At 46.3% G+C, this 8291-nt stretch overlaps 1 long non-coding RNA gene across 1 annotated transcript in view; it reads left to right on the forward strand.

Annotated features, from left to right (window-relative positions):
* Positions 1–7657, forward strand: part of LOC128328510 (uncharacterized) — a 47024-nt gene extending 39367 nt beyond the window's left edge. The window contains exon 3 of the long non-coding RNA XR_008309263.1: positions 7442–7657. This is a non-coding gene — a long non-coding RNA (uncharacterized LOC128328510). The remainder of the gene's footprint in view (positions 1–7441) is intronic.
* Positions 7658–8291: the final 634 nt, after the last annotated feature.

Genomic DNA, 8291 nt, shown 5'->3' on the forward strand with positions numbered 1-8291 from the left:
ATCAAGTCTCCCATTCAGATGCAACCAGGGCAGACCCTGCTTAGCTATGGGGACAAGTCATGCTTGCTACCACAAGACCAGCTCTCCTCTCCTGAAAAGAGTGATGTTTGCTGGTGATGTTACAGATATTTGTAAATAGAATTATGTGAATTTCATAGTCAGTCGGATTTGACAGCAGTGAGGACATGTGAGGCCAAAGACAATGAGGGCAAAGAAGGAGGAAAATGGTGCTGAGGGTGGGAGGAAGAGCACCAAAGAGCACTGGAACAGCACAAATGTTTGACGAGGTGAACACTTTCATGTCCAACTGCTTTGTTTGTGCTATATGCAAAGTGAATATTGATATTTTGTGATAATTAGTAGGGCTATGTAATCGCATGGGTCCCATAGGAATATTGGGCCAATATGCTCTCTGTCAGCCAATGCATTATTATCTTCAAGCCACTTTCCCTGTGACTTAGAGAGAAAGTCCCCCATAAGCTGGCTCCGGGCTGTTTTTTAAGGACTGAACCTCTGAAATTGGGTGATGGGGGGCAATGTAACCCCCTAATGAGCACTCAGAGGCCCAGGGGTGCTTCCTGGTAGGTTACCTTCTGCCCTACCCCTGTATTGGGGGGTGGGGGCGACGGGTGCAGAGCTTAAAAATCAGGTAACCAGCCAGCTTGGAGAGATAGCTGTCCACTTGCACATGTGTGCTCTGGCACAACTATGTTAAACAGAGTTCCATGAGCACTCAGCAGTTCCTATGGTGCTCATGATGTCCACAGGATGCAGTGCAATGGCAAACAAAATATTTAAAGCCCTGAATGGCTTAGGTCTAGCCTAGCTGAGAGAATGCCTTTCTCTACAAGATCCCCACCACTCATTAAATCATCAGAGGGGTCTGTTTTCGGGTGCCACCAGTTCATCTGATGGAGACCCGGGGATCAGGCCTCCTTGGTTGTCACCCCTAAGTTGTGGGACATGAGCCTCATGGATATGAGAGGACTTCCCTGGAGGACTTCAGGAGAGCCTTAAAGACCCATCTTTTTAGCCTGGCTTTTAATGATAGCTAGTTTTTATTTTAGTCCGGTTTAAACATTTTCTGATTTTAACGGTGTTTTTTGTGTTCATGTAAACTGCCCTGAGCCACTTTAGGGAGGGCGGTATATAAATTCATTCATTCAATCAATCAATCAATCAATCAATTTGGGAGAAAGCTGAACTGGGTAGGGCTGCTTTGTTGTGCTTGTTGACACCTGGAAGCTTCAGTGGGCTCATTCTTCCCCTCCCCACTGCAGGTAATACTACTTTAGGGAGGAGCCTTGCCAAAGCGCTCTTGGCCTTTGGGTCTTAGCATGAGGCTCAGAAACTGAAGACAAGTGGGATCACTGAGAAACACCTGGGAGTTATTCACACATGTCTTCATGCTGTGGGGTAAATCTTGTGCGAAGCCACTTTGAATTACACTCGCAGCATGAGGGAAGCAGCCCCTCTTCTCTGGTTTTGTTTTTGTGCAGGTTAACATTGCATGCCTCTGTGTTTTCCTTCTAGCCAATGGGGGGAGGAGATTTCTAAAGACCTATATCTGTATTCCTAAAGACTGTATCCCTCTTATCATGCTAATGATTCTGTTGGAAGTGAAGGACTCTGCGCTGTCTCATGTCTCAATGACAGAGGGGGACAGACTAGTGATTCAGAGGGCTAGAGGGGTCAAGCCATTGGTCTTCCCTTCTCTACTGCTCTGACACTATCCCTTTGATATGTAGATTGCTAATCTCAGGGACTTCCTTCCTTCCTTCCTTCCTCTCACTTCCTCTTCCCTTCTCTTCCTGTTCCTTCTACCTTGCAACATGCAAGCTCCTCTCTCCCTGCACCATGTGTGCAGAGATGCAGAATCCATCTGCATCCAGCTAGATAGATAGATTAGAGAGCCTGTCTCCTCACTTTCCTATCTAGAATGGAGTTCACCAATAAAGACTCCTTATATTGATTTGAAACTATGAACTGGCTCAGAGTTTCTTTTACTCTCAGCAGACAAGCATGCCTAGTCAGACTCCACTGTGTTGTGCCTCTGTGCACTCTGCTGTAATAGAAGCGTGTCTCTTACCAGACAGAATTCCCAATAGATTCTACGTCAGTGCCTCTCCCTATTTGCTCTGGCATTTTCAGAAAAACTCGCTTAAAACCAGCATTTTAAAAACCTGGAAATACATCAAGATAAGATAGAATTCGGAAGACAAAGCCCCATTTGTGTGTGGAGTGCTTTCAAGGATCTCAAATGGACTTTGGGATACGTTTGGCTGGTGTGTGACACTCTCTTTTGGAGGAGATTTAGGGTAACAGCCCTGTCTGCAAAGCCTCCTGGGGTGTCTGCAAGGGGGATGGCACCAACAACATGCCTCCCCAGGCAGCACTGTTCACTAAGCAACACATCCTGGTGTGTGCAGGAACCCACTTCCCAGTGGTTGGGGGTGGGGTGGGTTGAAGAGGACTTTGCTTTTGGTACAGTCCTTGTACTATTAATTGAACTCTTCTTTGTAAAAACTCTGCCCGCCTGTGATGTTTAGAATGTGCCTTGGAGCAGGAAGCTGGTCTGGGGACAGGTATTTCTTAGGTAGCGGGCAAAGGGAGATATGGTGGTGGGAGTTGGGCAGGCCATTACAGGGAGAAATGGTCTAGGCAACTGAACGCTATTCCTTTTCCCAGCTCTTCTCCCAATCTGACAGCTCCAGGGAGTTCTGGGAACACTCCTTCAAAGATTAGGGTTCTGCTGTTGAAAGCCTGGTCAGTAAATTCAAAAACATCTCTCATCCATAATTTAATTGTGGATGATCATGCTGGCCTGGTATGTGTGACTGAGCCCTCGTTGGGTGAGCTTGGTGGTCTGCTCCCAAAGGTTTCTGCCTGCCCAACAAAGTCATCAGGGGGACCTTTGCAATGTGTGCCGACATTGACAGAGGCTAAATTATTATGCACGTGGGACAGGGCCTTCTCTGTTGTTGCCCCCAGGCATTGGAATGCTCTCCCTGTGAATGTCTGCTCCTTGACATCTGTGGCTGTTTAAAAAAAAAAAAACAGCTAAAGACATGTTGATTTGTTCAGGCTTTTACCCCTTAGAGGCTGCTAAGTTTCTCAGGTTTCTTGCTTCTGTTCATCTTTTTTAATTGTTTTTTGGTCTGTTATGGTTTTTAATGTTTAATTGATTTTACGGTTTTCAAATTTTATTGTATGTAAACTTTTTTAATCCACTTGAGATGCATTATGAATGGCGGTATAAAAATTGAACAATAAATAAATAAATTTAAAATGCATAAACACTACTTTAACAGGAATAGAACAGAGATAGTTCCACTAACCCCATTTTTTTTGGTCGTGAGTTGCCTCAGCGACTCGCAAGGAGACCGCCAACTGGGAGGCTACAACAAACCTCCCAGCCTTGGGGGTCTCCCCAGAATGCCCTGCACACTCACACGGGACTTCCAGGGGCTGGGCACTCATGTGCGGGGAGAACAGGCTTGACCCACTCTCCCCACCAAACCCCCTCCTGGCTCGACACATTGATCGTGTGTAGAGCCTCAATCAATCCACAAAAGTGGTGGGTGTGGGCCCAGGCAAAAATTGGCTTTTGGAATTGTGGGAAATTCTGATAAGAAACTAGAATGTGATTTTAAGCCAAACAAAGGCCCATTCTGTCACATTCCTGCCCCCCGCCCAACCTGTTCCAATGGGGAAAGTGTTCTGCCGCTGGACAATGCTGAAAATGGGACAACACACAACATCCAAAAGGTCAGCATGGCTTAAACATCACCAGTGAATTTTGGGGGATACTAGACTCTCAACTCATCATGTAACCTACATAGCCTATGGTGCATTCTAGGAATAGCACAACAAAGTACAAAACAAACACAGAATCATATCCCCAAACACTTCCCATAAAATGAGCATGCAAAACGCATAGCAAAGCATTTTCAGCAATCCAGCACGACAGCTATAAGCATTTCTCTTATCCTTGCAAGGCTGTGTGTATCTAGCTCCAGGCACCTCAGAAGCAAGATACCTCTCAATACCAGTTGCAGGGGAGCAACAGCAAGAGAGAGGGAACGCCCTCAGCTCTTGCCTGTAGGCTTCTTAGAGGCATCTTGTGGGCCACTGTGTGAAACAGGATGCTGGACTGGATGGACACTGGACCCTACACATAGGAAACATAGGACCTTTTTCCAGCCACACAAACATAAGACTGCTCAGTTTCTCTCACCTCTTTGCAATTAGGAAGCAAATGAAAATCTCCCATTCTCTCCCCCACCACAACCCTACCAAAGAATACAGTACTCAGGATGGAACAGCCCCCATCCCCCAAATACCTAACAAACAGGGTAGTTGCTGGCTGGGAATCAGGCTTTGATCCCCAGCCACCTAAGAGCCCAAAGTGTTTGCAAAACATTTTTAAGGAGATGAAATAATTATTTACCTCTTGCCCTCCTAACTGCGCTTTGCTGATTGCTGTACTGTAGACCAGAGAAAGACAATGTGTAGGCAAATCTCAATTAATCGTCATGTCTGCAAATCCTGCCACCTTCCAAGGAGGTGGGGGTGGAGTTTTCATCCCAATGTGGGTGTTCACTGATCAATGAAAGACATTAGCCTGGTCATTTCAAACTGGTCAAGCCAGTAACAAGCTTTTCTCCTTGTTATACTACGGGGCTATTCTCACGACCAACAAAAATCGGGCTAGCAGAGGCTGATTTTTGTTGGTCGTCAGAACCACTGGGCTCGCAGCCGAGCCCGGTGGTTCTGGAGCGGCTAACCCACTCGAGAACCTCTGGCAAAAAGCAGGTTTGTAGAGCGAGCGCTCCTGCAAACCTGATTTTTGCGACCGTGAGTAGCCGTGGCGCGCCTTCATGCCACGCCTACTCACGAGTAGATCCCTGGCCGGGAGGCTTAAAAGCAGCCTCTTGGCTCAGGGGTCTCTCCAGTATGACCTGCATGCTCGCACAGGGCATACTGGGGCTTGCGGGGGCCGTGTGGACCCCGCTCCCCCCACCCCCTGCCGGCTCCGTCTCGGGGCCGGCCATCGTGTGGGCAGCCGACCCAGCCTCCCAGGGCTCCCTGCCCGCTCGTGAGCGGGGAGAGTGGGGCTTAGCCTGCTCTTCCCGCTCACCGGACAAAACTGGGTCTCACTGATTGTGAGACCTGGTCCTACTTCTAATTAGAGAACCCTAGAGTGAAAGGGCATGCCTCCTAACAACTTGCTTGCTGAGTTGCTACAAAGACAACACAGAACTGACTGGGTTGTTCAACTGACTGATGAACTTGAGCATACGAGTTTGCTGTTGCTAATGGGCTGCTTGCTTGCAATAAAAAAAGCAGCTCCTGAAGCAAAAACAAAACAAACAAAACCAAAGCAATAATTGGCTGGTGTATTTTGGTTTAGGCAATGTATTTTAAAAATACAAAATACCTGGCAAATGTATTTTAGATACAAAATACAAAAGTATTGAAAATATGTATTTTAAAATACATGTATTTTAGATACTGCCCAATTCTGGACAGTGTGTTTAGCAATCAAAATGTCTTCTGGAGATATACTATCCCTATAAGTTCCATTTAAAAATCATATGTCAGGTCTTGCCTCCCCCATGAATTTGTGTAACCCTCTTTCAAAGCTAACTAAGCTAGTGGTCATCACCACATCTTGTGGCAGATAAATCCATACAGGGTGTGGCTTAAATGTGCACAGATCTGTGATAACACATTACTCCAGAGGTTCTCAAACTTGGGTCTCCAGATGTTGTTGGACTACAACTCTCATCATCCACAACCATAAATGGCTGACAGCCATGGCTGGGGATGATGGGAACTATAATCCAGCAATACCTTGGGTCCCAAAGTTGGGAACTCCTGGTGTAGAAAATGGAAGTGATGGCTAAGGCTCAGCTCTGAGTACTATAGGAACAGTATATATATCATACGATACCCTGAATAAATTCTAACAAGGACAGGATATTAGGAAGCGATAATTTCCCCTTATATGGCTATGATTCAGCTACAAGAAAAGCTGACAACGTCACATTTTAAAAAACCTGCAAATGCTGTTTTTTCAGCAGAAATACTGGAAAATATTTTTTACTGGTTTAAGGGAAGAGTCTGGAGAAGTGGATACATTTTTTTTTAAAGGTGGAGGGGAAGATAGGTTTAGGTTTAGGTGTGATGGAAGATGCCATTTGTAGGTCTTGGGAGAGAATGGAAGAGAGTCTTCTGCAGGTTTTATTAAGTTAGACTGTGTTTGCTGCTGCAGAAAGATTCCCAGCTGCAGCAAAGCATGCTGGGATGAAGCAGTAATGGCCACTCAAAAGCCTGTAGTTATTTGGATCTGTCTCGGGCACTAATTGGAACTCACTCGTGAGTCTCTAGTTCTAAGTCAGAGGGCAGGAGCAAAGAAAAATGTGTCCATTCGTATACCAGCAACCTAGACAGAACCAATTCTTATATTAGCAACCTAGAGGTTAACTTTAGCTGATGCCATCTTTATTTATTTATTGGATTTATACCCTGCCTTCCAACCAAATGGTCCTCAAGGTGGCTTACAATAGATGGCAGCAATAATAATTTTGAAACCAGCACAGAGAACAAAAACAAAAACACACATGTGCGGAGAGTAGCAGCCCTTGGCCCTCTAGCTGATGGCAGAGCCTTGTGGGTCCTTCATTACATAAGAACAGCCCTGCTGGATCAGGCCCAACAAGGCCCATTTAGTCCAGCATCCTGTTTCCACACAGTGGCCCACCAGATGCCTCTGAGAAGCCCACAGGCAGGAGTTAAGGGCAGGCCCTCCCTCCTGTTGTTACTCCCCTGCAACTGGTACTCAGAGGCGTCTTGCCTTTGAGGCTGGAGGTGGCCTATAGCCACCAGACTAGTAGCCATTGATAGACCTCTCCTCCATGAAGTTATCCAAACCCCTCTTCAAGCCATCCAGGTTGTTGGCTATCGCCACACCTTGTGGCAGAGAATTCCACAAGTTGATTGTACGTTGTGTGAAAAAGTACTTCCATTTGTTGGTCCTAAATTTCCTGGCAATCAGTTTCATGGAATGACCCCTGGTTCTAGTGTTATGTGAGAGGGAGAAAAAATTTCTCTCTCTCCACTTTCTCCACTCCATGCATGATTTTATAGACCCCTATCATGTCTCCCCGCAGTCGTCTTCCTTTTGCTTCTGCCACCCGTGGATAACTGCAGAGTCCCTGCTGGGGGGTGAGGGGTGGGACGGGGGAGAGAATCCCTGCAGCAGCTCCTTTTCTGGCCATGTTGACCCCTAGCCCATGCAGCTTCCTAGTGGCCCTAGCTCACTGACTGCTGTTATAAAATGTACACAAGCCATATTGGACAGTATTGCCTAGTGCAGGGGTGGGCAATCTTTGCCCTCTGACCTAGTAACTGGAGTGCACATTATTTTCTTCTTCAGACATACTTTCATCATTGCCAATGGTTGAAGTTCTGAACAGCAGACGCTTGGCTGTTTTCTTCCTCCAGCTCCAGGATTTCTCTTCTGGATGACCATATATGGTATTCTCTAGTAGACAAAAACACATGGATTTAAAAGCTTGTACTGTACTGTGCAAATTTTATGTTGGTCCTAATAAAGCTATTGTTTTTCTGTTTCTGCGTATAATTGTTCTAATGGAGCACATAGCATCTTGTGTTTTGATTAAAATCATTATTAGTCTGCTTATTGACTCACCCAGCAACATTACATGAAAGCGTTTTCAATGGAATTAAATTATTACTTTCCTTTGCGTGTGATTGTCAATTTTTGCCTGATCTGTTGTTGATTGAGTTTTGTTTAATCAACAAGTTCCTTTCTTCAGATAAATTGCAAAGATTTTGAGGGCATTCGCACAATCAAAGAGACTGTTCTCACATGCAGCCTAACCCAGAGTAGGGATGCCCAGCCTGGGTTAGGCTGCATGTGAGAACCTCTGGGATCGAACCTGATCCCAGCATAGTGACGCCACCTAGCCCAGCTTTCCAACCCGGCTTTTAGCCGGGATTAAAGGCTCAAGCAAGCCTTTTACATGGGCTCTGGGATTGTATGTGTCCCGGGGCTACGTTCAGCCCCAGCAAACACAGAGATGGGCGCCTAGAGCACCTGTCTCCTGGGGGAATCCCCCAATACACCATACATGTCGTGTGGTGCATTGTGGGATAGCCGGAGGCCAGGATGATGCGTCCCAGCCTCCAGAGCTCCACACCGCACCATGCAGATGGATCGTTTGGGAGCATGGTCCAAGCTCCCAGCAAAATTCAAGCACTCA

The sequence above is a fragment of the Hemicordylus capensis genome, chromosome 5 (genome assembly GCF_027244095.1).
Source record: "Hemicordylus capensis ecotype Gifberg chromosome 5, rHemCap1.1.pri, whole genome shotgun sequence".
NCBI classification, from domain to species: Eukaryota; Metazoa; Chordata; class Lepidosauria; order Squamata; family Cordylidae; genus Hemicordylus; species Hemicordylus capensis.